At 34.6% G+C, this 15,975-nt stretch overlaps 1 long non-coding RNA gene across 2 annotated transcripts in view; it reads right to left on the minus strand.

Annotated features, from left to right (window-relative positions):
• LOC144287531 (uncharacterized) overlaps positions 1 to 15,975 on the minus strand; it is a 146,106-nt gene that overhangs the window by 98,833 nt on the left and 31,298 nt on the right. For both annotated transcript variants that reach the window (XR_013355315.1, XR_013355316.1), the window contains exons 2-3: positions 2,415 to 2,495; positions 205 to 283 (exon numbers count right to left, since the gene is read on the minus strand). This is a non-coding gene — a long non-coding RNA (uncharacterized LOC144287531). The remainder of the gene's footprint in view (positions 1 to 204; positions 284 to 2,414; positions 2,496 to 15,975) is intronic.

The raw sequence follows: 15,975 nt of genomic DNA on the forward strand, positions 1-15,975 counted from the left end.
ATTTCTCCAGTAGTTTACAAACAAGCAAACAAAAATCATTTGATAGTCTATGTAATTGAAACATTTATGCAAAAAAAATCCAAAAGAAGAGACAAAATAAATCAATCTTAGCAAAGCAAATGATGCATGAAATTGCAATACTCTTCACTGCAAAACTAGAGTAGTCTGAAAGAAGACCTTAATGCCATGGTGTCAACTACTCACCTGAGATGATAACTGCCTGAGTGCTCTCCTTTCTTTGCTCAGCTGCTCCCATATCATGGGAAACCCAAATGAGCTCAAGCTATAAAAGAAAATACGGAAAGTAACCCTCATGATGTCAAATTCTTATAAGTCAAATGGCATATTTCATATTATATCCGTTATGATCATTTTTTTATCCTTCCCAATTTTTATAACATTATAAATTGAGTCAGAGAATTGGGTGGCACTTCTATAATGTTAAATAATAATAACAGTCATCACCTTGTCTTGTTCTTTATGTTACTGAGAGGCTTATGTGGTTTACCATTAATTATGATAACAGATTTTTCCCTCTCACACTTTTATTAAATTTCTCTATGCATGAATATACAGATGAAATAGAAAATAAGATATATACATATATATACAATTATAGAAAAATTATATTAGAATATCCAATTTCTCGTTGTGTTCCAGACTAACTAGTTGGTATGCTTAGAGTTCTGTTTTGTTTTCTTTCTGTACAGGTTGCTACAGGCACCATATTTATTGCATTATTTCTTTTTGTTGTTTCTGTAATTTTTCTCAAGAACTTATGGAGTACAACTAATTCATTCAGTTTTACATATTTGAACATATTTTCTGTCACTTTTCATCTTGGATGAATAAAATCTATGTGATTTTTCTTTTCCCGAGATTTAAAAAATTTGCTCTACTATATTCTATGACTGACTGCTGCCCTGAAGAAATCTAAATCTAGCCTGATATTCCCTTTTCAGTGTGCTCCCACGTGTGTGTATTTTCTGGTCTGGTTGCTTAGAGAATTCTTTATTGAGGATTTCCAGCAAATTTTTTAAAGATCTGTTCAGGGATCCCTGGGTAGCGCAGCGGTTTGGCGCCTGCCTTTGCCAGGGCACGATCCTAGAGACCCGGGATCGAATCCCACGTCGGGCTCCCGGTGCATGGAGCCTGCTTCTCCCTCTACCTATGTCTGCCTCTCTGTGTGTGACTATCATAATAAAATAAAAATTAAAAAAAAAAAAGATCTATGTTCATATTAATCTGTGGAATCATGTTTCCTGGGAGTGAGATTCTCTTCATTCAGTCTCTATATTCAGATCTTCCTTCATTAAAATCACATTTCTTTTAATGATAATTTTTCTTCTTCTGTGTATGTTTAAGTTTTATTGGTTCTGTTCTCTTCTTCAAAGTAGCAATTATGCCAATGCAGAATCAATTTCTCCTTGAACATTTATTGCTCACTTTCTAATTTTCACTTCTCTGTCTTTTTATGTCACTTCTTTCCCCCACTTTTCTCTGCCATGGGAACATATTTCTGATTGGATTGTCAGTGGAGTTCTTTCCTTTTCTTTTTTATTTATTTTTCTATCACAATAAATTTCCAGGTAATTTTCTTTTCTTTTTTTCTAACTTTCCTTCTTTCTTTCTTTTTCTTTTATTTTTGGAGGGGGACATTCATTTCTTAAGCTCTGTAAACTCAAATTAGATCTCTTACTAGTTTTCCATCATCTCTTCCTGGAGTAGATCTGCTCTGAGGCCTTCAAGTATTGAGGCCATATTCCATTTAGGTTCTCAAATTTCACAAGCGATGGTTTTCCTTCAAAGTTTTTACATTTTTAACAGTGTCATCTCACTGGATTGGAGATATTCCTGTGAAAATCATTATCACTCTCCTTTTTTTCCCTTTAGCTGTACTATGCTTTTATATAGTCTCCAAAATAGTTCTTCTTTTATTACAACACATAATTTAATGGGGAGAGCTCATCCCAGCCAATAATTTTCCAGAAATATAGTGAGGGGGTAAAGTCAGAACATAGATAAAGGGCTCCAGGCATCGAAAGCAGAGGAAGAAGGTGTTTTATTCTACTGTCTATTATAAATTTCTCTTCGACAATTTTACTTTTAGGCATTACTTTGTGCAGGCTAACAGGTATCAACTCTGAATCACTAGAAACAGTCCATGGCAAATCATGAAAAAATTTGAGTATTTGTAGCATTTTATTTTTTGTACATCCTTAGGTGACAAAGCCACCTGCAGATTTCTTTCCAGTTACATTTTTCCTCTGTCTTGGGTTGCATTTAGACTATTTTGTGCAGAGATGGCATATCTGAGATATTTTTATTTTTTTATCCTCAATTCCCTCCTTCTTTCCTCTCTGGGATATCAAACCAAGAAGGCAGATTTAATTTCACATTCAGACCACACATACCAATATGATTGTTCCAAACACAGCATTATTTCTTTTTCCCTTCATGAAGTCCCATCTGGTTGGTGGAACTCTGTGCTTTGCCTGCCAAAGCAAAAAGAGAAGGAGAAAAAGAGAGAGAGACTTATTTGAAATTAAATATAGAATATCATTATCAGACTGCATATCTTCTAGAGGAGAAGTTAATCTTGAGAAAACTAAAATTTCAACTGTTAGAAGGGGAAAAAGGATAATAGACATTGAGAAAGAGGTAATGGAAATATGTTCTGCTTTGTTTTTAATTTATTATCATGTTTTCAGATTTGGGACCAAAAATCTTCCAGCATACTATTTTAGTAAATAAACTGAAGTAAGTGCTATAAGCATCCATATTGTGCACATTCTTACTGGATACATTCAAAATAAGATGACACAGGGGAGAAATCTTCCATACATTCATTCTAACAGACAAAGCATATGAAAAAAAGATTGTGATTTCTCATGATTGCTGAAATGTTTAGTAAGAATGGTGATGGACACCTAAGTGGCTCAGTTGGTTAAGCATACAACTCCTGATTTCGGCTCAGGTTGTGATCTCAGGATCATGAGATTGAGCCCCACATCAGGCTCCACACTGAAAGTTTAGCCTCCTTAGGATTCTCTCTCTCCGTTTGCCCTTCACTTCCGCTCCCCCCATAATTGTGTGTGTGCTCTCTCTCTCACATTAAACAAAAAAAAGTGGTGGACAAGAAGTAAAAAAGATAGGTGTTAAAAGAAAATTTTCAAAGAAACTTTATTTACAAAAGCAAACTTTTTAAAAAATTTAATTGTATTTTAACTTAAGAGTTTTACATTATATACTATTTCTATTCTAGAAAATATTATATATACATTATATACTATTTCCATTCTAGAAAATATCTGCAATTGAATCTCTTTAAGTTGAGAAAATCTGTGGAACAGTTCTAGGTTTTAATTACTTTTGATCATCTCCCTTCGTTTTGATTTAGATATTAAAGAATTATAAAAACCAAGCACTGCACATCTGTATTTTCCAAGGTCAATTGAAATTACTGCTAGTTAATTCTAAGATTTTGTAATTTACCAGAAATTGGTTTAAGTCTATCAGTAGTGGGCGAAGGAGGGCAATGGCAGATCAAAATGGAAACTTTGTGATCAAATTTTATAGTACCTACAACATAAACATGATAGGGATGAGGGCTTCTTGGTGTAAACCCATGAAAAGTGGAAGAAAATTCCATCCAAGATGCTAGAACATTTTACTAAGAATGATGATTGAGTGCAATGATTAAGTCCTGGATTTAAATGACAGATTATGAGGTTGATATCCATTCTCTCTCACTTTCTAGCCATGAGTTCAGCACAGTACTTACATGCTCTTTGCCTTGATTTTCCTATCTGTAAATAGTTGATAATAGCAGTAACTTCTGCAAAGGGTAATTAGGACTCCTAAAAGAGGTATTTCTTGAAATTATTTACAGTAATGACTGGTACATTATTACTATTTACATATGTTTGTCATTCTTGATATTATTATTATTATTATTATTGCAATCATTAACCATAGTACAACTGTAATTTAATAAAGGAAGGAGAAACAAGGAGAAGAAAAACAGGAAATTTGGAAGAATGTGGTAGCACAGAGTCATGAAGAAATGAAGTCATGAAGAAAATGGCATACATTTTCCTGAGAAAATGAGCCATTTCCTGAGAAAATGGCTCAGGATTACAGGGCAGGGATTTAGGAGAAAATTTGGCAATCGTTACTGGAAGACTCATCAGAGAAAAACCTAAAGTCCCAGATCTGGAAAAAAAAAAAAAAACGGAGTGGTTTTTGAGTGACTAATTCAGAGAATCATGCATAGGAAACATTATTTGAAACTAAGTTAATCAAACAGGGGCTTAAGTCGCAGGACACACACACAAAAAAAACACAAATTCCTGAGGTAAAGCCTTAGTAGGGAGAAAAAGAAAGTCTTATTTGAGATTGTGAGACCTAATATTTTGCCTCACTCTTCCAAAATATCTGACATGAACTTGTATATAAGGCAAAAGATTTGCAAAGCAAATTCCAGAAGTGTGAATTAATCTGTCTAACCCAGCAGATCTGTCATTCTCCTATATTCACTAGGAACTTAACCAGTGACAGCACCTGCCTGGCCCTCTGGCTTCTGGTTGGGGACCAAAAAAGGAGAACATCAGAACATTGGAAGCAAAGATCCAATGGGTCAGATTGCTTATTCCTTTACATTTCTCCATCTTTCCTTATGGCAGTGGCCTGGCATGCCTACTCCCCTTTGGATGGTTTAGTCAAATCCTTCAGTCCTAGGCATCATTGCAGAACTCCACTGTCACTGGCTTGGGGTGTTGCACTGTGCCTCCCAGATTTCCTACACACGTCTTATCCTGTTGTAATTAGACTCTTGTAACTTTCCCCAGCTTCAGACTCCATGTTCTACCTGACTCCTAATTAAGACCTTGAGAGATTCAAAGCCTTCCTTATATGTCAGCCTAGTCTGTGCATTTATCAGGGGTTATTAATGAATAACAAAAGTTAAGCTCATTATTTTTCCTTTCTTCTTTTTCTCTTCCTCCCTTCCTCTCCTTTCCTTTTATTCCTGTTCTCCTTCCTCCTTTTCGTCCCCATTTTCCCATTCTCTCTCCCTCCTCCTTTCCTTCCTTCCGTCCTCCCTCCTCTTCTTTCTTTTCATTTTCACTGAAAAGCATTTATGCAGCAGTGACTGGATGCTAGATATTATTATAAGTGATGGCAAGAGGGTAGTAACTAAAAGAAAGACCATCTCTGCTGCATGGATTTTACATTTTGGGGGAGAAAAACAGAAAATAACCACGTAATTGTTGGGCACATTAGGTAATGGTATCTAACTTGGAGAAAAATAAAGTACGCTAATAGGCTACATTGGAGATGCCTGGTGGGTTATGCTATTTCATGAAATAGTCAGAAAAAGCTACCCTGAAAAAGTCACATGTAGGTATAGAATGAATGGTGTGGAGCTAAGTGAGGAGTGTAGAAGTCATGCAGATTCTCTCAAGAAGAGCAGGCCAGGCAAAGGGAAAAGCAAGAAAGAGATTCCTGACTCAGTCCAAAGAATAGGGGATTTGCTTTGCTGTCTCTATTTATAGCCAAGGTAGATGAACTTTATACTAATCCGATGAAATGCAGAAATCTGAACTTTTCCAGAAACAAACGAATAAGGCAGAAATATTCAGCAAGTTGTTTCCTGTTTTTTTTTCTCTAGAATATTTATTTTCTAACTGTATCAATCCACATAAAACTACATGGAAATACCTTATATGGCAGTGGGGATTTATTTTGTGGTTTAAATGTATTAGGACTTTTTTCTACTTAACCTTATTTAACATTTTCAAATTGAAATATTTAGATTCTCCTCTGGCTAACTGTAAAAAATATCAATCTTAACATCATTAAATGTCAAGATAAGTAGGCATAAGAACATTTTCTAATTTAATGACATATTTAGAAATTTCAATGGCATAGGTATCTTTACATGGTATAATATTTTAAATCTTCTCTAAATTATGCCAGTCAACTAGAAATTTGAGAGTATTCAAATAGTGTAGTAATATATTTTGTTTAATTTATTTATATTGATATATTTTATACAAATATACATAAGATTATATAAGTCTAAATCAGCTATAAACAGTTTGGTTAGATCAGTGGCCTCAGTCACTTCTACCAAAGTGTTACCTATTCATTCTTTGATAAAATTTCCTGACTTTAGCCTTATTATATGATACCTGTCAAATGAGAATATAGACATGTAAAATTATATTTCCATATTGGAAATATAATTATAACAATTTATTAGCATTAGAATTGCAATTTTTAACACGAAGAACTTACATCCAAATTAATTTCCATCACAAGAGATGTGCTAAATTAAGGCCAAATTAACTTTGGATCCAGATGAAGTCAAATTGATACACAAAATCACACTGTGAATTCCTCTGGGAGCATCTTTAATAGTGTAGGCTAACTTCCATATAGTTTAAACATGCTCTATCCAGAGGATAATTCCCTTTAAAGTAGTCTATTATATTCTACAACTTCAAGGACATTTGCAGAAAAAAATTCATTTTTAAATCTTAAAGTTTCTCAGTTGACACTTCAATATTTTTAATAAGAGACAATTGCTATTGAGAATAATTACTACTAATTATATCACTTAAGTTGGGTTGTAATTCTTTTATTAAAATACATTATTTTGTTATTTTAAGGGAAATTAATTATTCACAAAGTTAAGAAAAAATTGAATGCAAAAGGGATTCTTGATCATACTACTTGTAATTGTGTTTTTGAAGTGCTAGTTATTAAAGGTAAGAAATTACCATTTTTATATTATAAAAATGTTGCAAAATAACTAATAAAGAAATGCTACATGGGGTATGCTTTTTAAGGTAGTTTTGGTAAGATACATACTATAGCACTTTTCGATTCAAATAAAGAATAAATTTAAACAATAGAATCTTAATTAATAAAATCATAAGGAAATAGTGTTGGTTATTTTTTGCATCCTTTTTTTCCCTGAGACCTAATTTTATATAAGTGACTATGGAGCCATGTATCCCCCAAAGAGAACTGTTCACTGTATCTGCCAATCTCTGATTGCACACTCCACAAACCACAGCCCTTCCATGTTTACCTTGCACTATATCATAATTTAAAGTAATGCTCACTATGGAGAGGCAGAAATCCACAATTTTTAAGAACAGATTTCTAAAGGGGTGCTTGCTTAGCTCACTTGCTTCAGCTTTCACTTTTGACCTCTGCTCAGGTCATGATCTCAGGGTCCTGGGATGGAGTCAGGCTCCTTGCTCAGTCAGGAGTCTGCTTGAGGATTCTCTCTTTCTCTCTGCCACTCCCCCCATTCGGGCTCACTCTCTCTCTTTAAAATAAATAAATATTTTTAAAAGAATAGATTTGTAAGTTAATAATAGATAAATTAATAAAAAGTTAAAAATAAGTCTATGCTCTCTCAGTCTCGTTGTGAACATATTCGACTTTGATTTTAAACATTTTATTTTCCAATGTTTTCTATGTGAACTTACATTAAAGGTATAAATTACTCAGGTATTAGGATCCTGCCAGTCTAAATGACGTTTGTTAGCATTGACCTTGGTGTCCTAATGTCTTTCACTAGAGAAATGTCCATTAATTTGGCATTGTGAGAGTAATCTTTTTATTGTTGTTGCTTTGGTGGCAGTTGTCATTGTTTTATGTGTATGCTTTTATTTTGTTTTTATCACATAAGATTTCATGCATTTAACAAGGTAATAGAAAATAGTTTGATTTAAAAAAAACTTTTATTACTAGCTTTAAGATATATTTATTTTTCTTTTTTCTTTTTGTCTTTTATTACTGCTCCTTAGAGACAACTGCTTTTAGTTTTGTCTTTTTTAATATTTTCTGGAAGAAATCTTCATATATTTCTAAATATTTGCCTGAGATTATTTCTTTTTTTTATCCTGAAGATTTTATTTATTTATTTGGAAGAGAAGGAGAGAGCAAGAGAGCATAAATGGGGTGAGAGAGGGCTCTTCACTGAGCAGGGAGCCCAACTTGGGACTCTATCACAAGGACCACAGGACCATGACCCGAGTTGAAGGCAGATGCTTAACTGACTGAGCCACCCAGGTGCCCCTGAGATTATTTCTTTTTTAAGCTTTTTATTTTGATGCCAGTTAGTTAATATACAGTGTTATATTAATCTGAGGTGCACAATATAGACAATCAACATTTCCATACATCACTTGGTACTCATCATAACAAGTGTATCCCGTAATCCCCGTCACCTATTTAACCCATCCCCCTTCTGGTAACCATCATTTTATTCTCTATAGTTAAAAGAGTGTTTCTTGGGGCATCTAGGTGGCTTAGTTGGGTTTCCTGCTCAACGAGGGGAGCCTGCTTCTCCCTCTTCCTGCTGCTCCCCTACTTGTGCACACACACGCACTCTCTCTCAAATAAATAAAATCTTAAAAAAAAAATAAAAGAATGTGTTTCTTGGTTGTCCCTCTGTATCTCTCTCTTTTTTCCTCTTTGCTTATTTGTTTTATTTCTTAAATTCCACACGAATGAACTCATACAGTATTTGTCTTTCTCTGACTTAAATTGCTTAGCATTATACTGTTTAGTCCCCCCATGTCATGGCAAATATTAGGATTTCATCCTTCTTTATGCTTGTATTCCATTGTATATTGATACGATATTTGCTTTAGCCATTCATCAATTGATAGACACTGGGCTTCTTCCGTATCTTGACTATTGTAAATAATACTGCCATAAACATTGGGGGCCCATGTATCCCCATGGATTTAATGGGGATACACTAAGTGAATTAGTGTTTTTGCATTCTTTGGGTAAATAGTAGTACAATTGCTAGATCTTAGAATAGTTCTATTTTTAACTTTCTGAGGAAATTCCACGGTGTTTTTCACAGTGACTATACCAGTGTAGTTTCTACAACAGTACACAAGTGTTCCTCTTCCCCCACATCCTCACCAACACCTATTGTTTCTTGTGTTGTTGATTTTAGCCATTCTGATGAGTATGAGGTGATACCTTGTTTGCCTTTCATTTCCTGATGATAAGTGATGTTGAACATCTTTCTATATGTCTGTTGGCTATCTGGATGTCTTCTTTGGAGAAATGTCTGTTCATGTCTTAGACCATTTGGTTTTGGGGTGTTGAATTTTCAAGTTCTTTTCTATATTTTGGATACTAACCCTTTATCAGATACGTCATTTGCAAATATCTTCTCACATTCCATAGGTTGCCTTTTAGTTTGTTGATTATTTCCTTTGCTGTGCAGAAGCTTTTTATTTTGTGGAAGTCTCAACCGTTTATTTTTGCTTTTGTTTCCCTTGCCTTAGGAGACATATCTTAAAAAATGTTGCTATAGCCCACATCAGAGAAGTTACTCCCTGTGTTCTCCTCTAAGATGTTTATGTTTTAAGGTCTCACATTTAGGTCTTAATCCCTTTTGAATTTATTTTTGTGTAGGGTGTAAGATAGTGATCCAGTTTCATTCTTTGCATGTTGTTGTCCAGTTTTCCCAACACCATTTGTTGAAGAGACTTTTTCCCATTGGATATTCTTTCTTGCTTTGCTGAATATTAATTGACCATATAATTGTGGGTTTATTTCTGGGTTTTCTATTTTGCTCTATTGATCCTTGTGTCTGTTTTTGTACCAGTATCATACTATTTTGATTACTACAGCCTTATCATATAACTTGAGATCGCAGACTGTGACATCTCTAGCTTTGCTTTTCTTTTTAAGATTACTTTGGCTATTTGGGTCTTTTGTGGGTCCATCCAAATTTTAGGATTGTTTGTTCTAGTTCTGTGGAAAGTGTTGTCAGTATTTTGGTGGGGATTGCATTAAATGTGTAGATTGCTTTGTATAGTATAGACATTTTAATAATATTTGTTCTTCTAGTCCATGAGCGTGGAATGTCTTTCCACTTCTTTGTATCACCTTTATTTCTTTCATCAGTGTTTTATATTTTTCAGAGTTCAGGTCTTTCATCTCTTTGGTTAGGTTTATTCCTAGTTATCTTATTCTTTTTGATGCAATTGTAAAGAGGACTAATTCCTTAATTTCTCTTTCTGCTGCTTCATTATTGGTATAGAAATGCAACAGATTGCTGTACACTAATTTTGTATCCTGCAACTCTACGAAATTTGTTTATCAGTTCTAGCAGTTTTTTGATGACGCCTTTTGGGTTTTCTATATATAGTATGCCATATGGAAATAGTGAAAGTTTTATTGCTTCCTTTACTGGTTTGGGTGCCTTTCATTTCTTTTTGTTGTTTGATTGCTATGGCCAGTATCTTACTACTATGTTGTATAAAAGTGTGAGAGTGGTTATCCCTGTCTTGTTCCTGGGCTTAGGGAAAAGGTTCTCCATTTTTCATCCATTAAGGATGATGTTATCTGTGGGTTCTTCATAGATGGCCTTTATTATGTTGAGGTATGCTCCCTCTAATTCTTTGTTGAGATTTTTTTATCATGAATGGATGTTGTATGCTGCCAAATGTTTTTTTCTCTATTGAAATTATCACATAGTTCCGTTTTTTTATCACATAGTTCATATCCTTCTCTTATTAATGTAGTGTATTATGTTAATCAATTTCCAAATGTTGAACCTCTTTGGCAACCCAGGAATAAATCTCACTTTATTTTGGTGATTTTTAAAAATGTATTATTGGATTTGTTTGCTACTATTTTGTTAAGTTTTTCTGCATCTATGTTCATCAGATGTATTGTCCTATAGTTTGTGTGTGTGTGTGTGTGTGTGTGTGTGTGTGTTGTCTTTATCTGGTTTTGGTATCAAAGTAAGGCTGGCCTCACAGAATGAATTTGGAAGTTTTCCTTCCTTTTCTATTTTTTGGAATAGTTTGAGAAGAATAAGTATCATCTCTTTTTTTAAGATTTATTTATTTATTTATTTATTTATTTATTTATTTATTTATTTATGAGAGAGAGAGAGAGAGAGAGAGAGAGAGAGGGAGAAGCAGGCTTCATGCCGGGAGCCCACGTGGGGCTCGATTCCGGGACTCCAGGATCGCCCTGGGCCAAAGGCAGGAGCCGAACCAATGAGCCACCCAGGGATCCCCAGTATTATCTCTTCTTTAAATGATTGGTAGAAATCACCTGTGAAGCCATCAGGTATTGGACTTTGTTTGCTAGGAGTTTTCTGGTTACTGATTCAATTTCTTTTTTTTTTTAATTTTTTTATTTATTTATCTATTTTTTTTATTTATGATAGTCACACACAGAGAGAGAGAGAGAGAGGCAGAGACACAGGCAGAGGGAGAAGCAGGCTCCATGCACCGGGAGCCCGACGTGGGACTCAATCCCGGGTCTCCAGGATCGCGCCCTGGGCCAAAGACAGGCGCCGAACTGCTGCGCCACCCAGGGATCCCTGATTCAATTTCTTCGCTGGTAATTAGTCTGGTCAAATTTTTTATTTGTTTCTGTTTCAGTTTTGGTAGTTTATATGTTTCTAGGAATTTTTCTCTACGTTATACTATTTGTTGGCATATAGTTTTTCATAATATTCTCTCATAACCCTATTTCTGTGGTGTTGGTTGTTATATCTCCTCTGTCATTTGTGATTTCATTTTTTTGAATTCTTCATCTCTCTCTTTTTTTTTTTTTTTTTTTTTGGTAAGTCTGGCTAGAGGTTTATTGATTTTATTGATTTTTTTCAAAGAGCCAGCTCTTGCTTTCATTAATCTATTCTATTGCTTTTTTAGTTTTATGTATTTTTATTTTTTTAGTTTTATTTTTTATAAAGATTTTATTTATTTATTCATGAGAGACACAGAAAGAGAGGCAAAGACTTAGGCAGAGGGAGCAGAAGCAGGCTCCATGCAGGGAGCCCAATGTGAGACTCAATCCTGGGACTCTAGGATCAGGCCCTGAGCCAAAGGCAGAAGCTCAACTGATGAGCCACCCAGGCGTCCCTTCTATTGCTTTTTTAGTTTCTATATCATTTATTTCTTCTCTAATTTTTATTATTTCCTTTATAATAATTCCTGCTGGTTTAGGGTTTTGTTTATTGTTCTTTTTCTGGATCCTTTAGGTGTAAGGTTAAATTATTTATTTGACCTTTTTATTACTTCTTGAGGTAGGCCTGTATTGCTATAAACTTTTTTCTTATAACCACTTTTGCTTCATCCCAAAGACTTTGGACCATTGTGCTTTCATTTTCATTCGTTTCCATGTACTTTTTTTATTCATACTTTTATTCCTAGTTGACCCATTCATTGTTTAAGCATGTTCTTTAACTTCCAGGTGTTCATGGTCTATCTAGATTTTTTTATTGTGGCTGACTACTAGTTCATAACTTTGTGATCAGAAAAGATGCATGAAATGACTTCAATTTTTGGAATCTGTTGAGGCTTGTTTTATGGCCTAATGTATGATCTATTTCTATTCTGGAGAATGTTCCATTCTGCTGCTTTAGGATGGAATGTTCTGAAAATATCTGTTAAATACATGTGGTCCAATATCTCATTCAAAGCCATTGTTTCCTTGATTTTCTATTAAAATGATCTGTTGATGTAATTGGGTGTTAAAGCCTTTGGATTATTGTATTATTACTGGTTAGTTCCTTTATGTTTATTATTAACTGTTTTGTGTGTTTGATGCTCCTATGTTGGGTGCATAAATATTTACAATTTTTATGTCTTCTTGTTGTATTATCCCCTTTATTATTATTTAGTGTCCTTCTTTGTCTTTTATTACAGACTTTGTTTTAAAGTCCATTTTATCTGATATAAGTATTGCTACTCCAGCTTTCTTTTGACATCCATTTGCATGATGGATGTTTCTCCAGCTGCTCGCTTTCAATCTGTTGGTGTCTTTAGCTTTAAAATGAATCTCTTGTAAGCAGCATATAAATGGCTTTTTTAATTCTTTCTATAATTCTATAACCCTCTGTCTTTTGATTGGAGTGTTTAGTACATTTACATTCAAAGTAATTATTGATAGATATGTATTTATTTCCATTTTATTACTGTTTTGCTTCTGAAGATTTTCTCTGACCCTCCTTGTCTTCCTCTTTTTCATGGTTTTCTGACCTTATTTATATTTTGATATATTTTGATTTATTTCTCTTTATTCTTTGCATATTTTTAGTGTCTTTTGACTTGTGGTTACCTTTTAGATTGTATATAACATCTTCTGCATATATAGTAGTCGATATTAAGTTGATGGTCATTTAAGTTTGAACCCATTCTTTACTCCTCTCTTCCCCATATTTTCGGTATATAGTGTCATATTTTACATCCTTTTGCTTTGTGAATTTCTTGACTGGTATTTCTACTCAAAGAGTCCCCTTCACAGGTCTCTGGGTGGCACACTCAGTTGAGCCACCCAGGAGCTCTTGTTTTCAGCTCAGATCATGATCTCAAGGTTGTGAGATCCGGCTCCACAACCAGCTCTTCACTCAGTGCAGAGTCTGCTTGGGATTCGCTTTCCCTCTCCTTCTGCCCCTCAAATAAATAAATAAATAAATAAATAAATTTTTAAAAGAGTCTCTTTTAATATTTATATAGGACTAGGTTAATGGTCATGAACTCATTGAGTTTTTGTCTGGGAAATTCTTATATATCATGCCACTCCTTTCTGCCTTGGAAAATGTCTGCTAAAAATCCCCTGATAGCCTTATTAGTTTCCCTTATAGGTAACTGTCTTCTTTTGTCTTGCTGCTTTTCTTTTCTTCTTTTTTTTAACCTATATTTTGCCATTTTATTTATTTTTATTTTTTTATTTTTTATTTTGCCATTTTAATTATAATATGTCTTAGTGTGGATTTGCATTTGTTGATTTTGTTGGGGGTTCTCTGAGCCTCCTGGAACTAAGTATCTGTTTCCTTACCCATATTAGGGAAGTTTTCACTATTATCTCTTCAAATAAATTTCTGCCTCCTTTTCTCTTTCTCCTTGTGGGACTCCTGGAGTGCTATGGGGATTAGTTTTCACTGTGTGCTCCCCTGTCTGTCTCTCACTCTTCTCTGTTACCATGGCTCCCTCCTCGGTGGGCAAGATCTGTTTCTCTACCAAACCATATCACTTCACTTCTTACTTTCTTTTATGTAGCTTCTTCTCTACCTTTAGTTGTGGAGTTTGTTCTGCCAGTCTTGAGGTTGATTTCTGGGTTATGTAGGATGAGTTGATAGTCATCTAGTTGTATTTGTAGGACAAAGCAAGCCCATGGTCCTCCTACTCTCTCACCATCTTTGAGCTCTGAGATTATTATTTCTTGATCAATCAAGTCCATTTATTAACCATTGACCTAATATTAATAATATTGATAGAGACCTAATTCATTTGCATCTCCCATGCTTGTAAGCCCCTCTTTCCTAATAATTGTATTATTTCTATTACCTTAACTGGTAATTTTTAAGCTTCAGATTGTTAGAGCTGAATATCTTGATTTGTCAATTTAACAAAACATTGCCTATTGATTCTCTTCTTCCTAGTAAAAAGAGATTATCAAATTTTCAGTCATCCCTCTGCCTCTCCTCCTCCATATATCCCCTCCTACATTACTTCAAATGTATATTTGTTTGCACTTGGTTACTAAAATTTATTTTTATTTCTTTAAAGATAATGAAATTTTCTATGCTTAGTACTTTGTATCTAAAAATTGAGAATGGATCAATAACATTTAATATGATCTGTTTATATAAATATTATTTACTGCAGGTCTAATTAATGAAGTCTGATAGATTGCTTCTTCTTCTCTACCAGTGCTCATGCCCTGTGCCATTTAAAAGAGAAAGTTCCTCAGAGCAAGGTCAAGTAGATTTTCTTTTTAAACTCCACTAATTGCTCAAGTTATGTTACACGTTAGTTCCATTCATATTTAAATAATGACATTGTTATACAGGATTTTGGTTTCATTTTGTTTTCAATCCAAGGACTTCTGGTTGCCTTTCCAATTTCTCTTTATAATTGGAAAATATTTCTCCTTTGTCATTTCCAAAACTTCATCTGTTTTTTAGAATGCATTCTAATCTTTAAAATCAACTACTCTTGGGACACCTGGGTGGCTCAGTGGTTGAGTGCCTGCCTTCAGCCCAGGGCTTGATCTTGGAGTCCTGGGACTGAGTCCCACATCAGGCTCCCTGCATGGAGCCTGCTTCTCCCTCTGCCTGTGTCTCTTCCTCTCTCTGTGTCTCTCATGTGAGTGTGTATGTGTGTGTGTGTATATATATATATATATATATAAAACAAAAATAAAATCAACTACCCTTGCTCATGAATTTTTCTCTAATTTTGCCCAATTATCTTTCAGGCCTGCTGTTTTCCTTAGTTTTTTTCACTGAACTAATACCATACACTCTTCATTTTTGGTTTCTACCCTCTAGTAGAGGGTTTCTTTGAACAGGTTTGTGGGATATAAAATTTCTTCAACTCAGCAGTTCTGTGAATGACTTTTTTAGACTATCATATTTGATGGATATTATTTTCCTGAGATATGGGATTCAAGATAAAAATCAGGTTTCCTTTAAAATTTTAAAAGTGTTGGGACACCTGGATGGCTCAGTTGGTTAAGTAGCAACTCTTGATTTGGGCTCAAGTCATGATTTGGGATCCGGGGATTGAGCACCACCTCAGGCTCCATACTCAACAAGGAGGCTACTTGAGGATTCTCTTTTTTGCATTTAAATCATAGCACTATGAAAGATGACATGTGTTAATAGCTGGAATACCAAGTTATTTTTGCTATTCTTATTGGCAGATCTTACTTTTATCCACAGTAGTTTTATCGGATCACAACAATGTTCACTTGTTTCTTATCTGCCTATGGCTTCTTTCAGGCTACACAACAGAGTTGAGTAGTTGAGACAGAGACTGTAGGCCTGCAATGCTGAAAGCATTTTTTGTATGGTCCTATCACGAAGTTTGCCAACGTCAGTCTTACAATGAGTGCACCGGAGAAAAGATACCATTGCTGTCCAGGCACCAGGCATATTGTTTTGAAAGAGATTGAAGCAGC

Source organism: Canis aureus, chromosome 17, assembly GCF_053574225.1.
Source record: "Canis aureus isolate CA01 chromosome 17, VMU_Caureus_v.1.0, whole genome shotgun sequence".
In the NCBI taxonomy this organism is placed as follows: domain Eukaryota; kingdom Metazoa; phylum Chordata; class Mammalia; order Carnivora; family Canidae; genus Canis; species Canis aureus.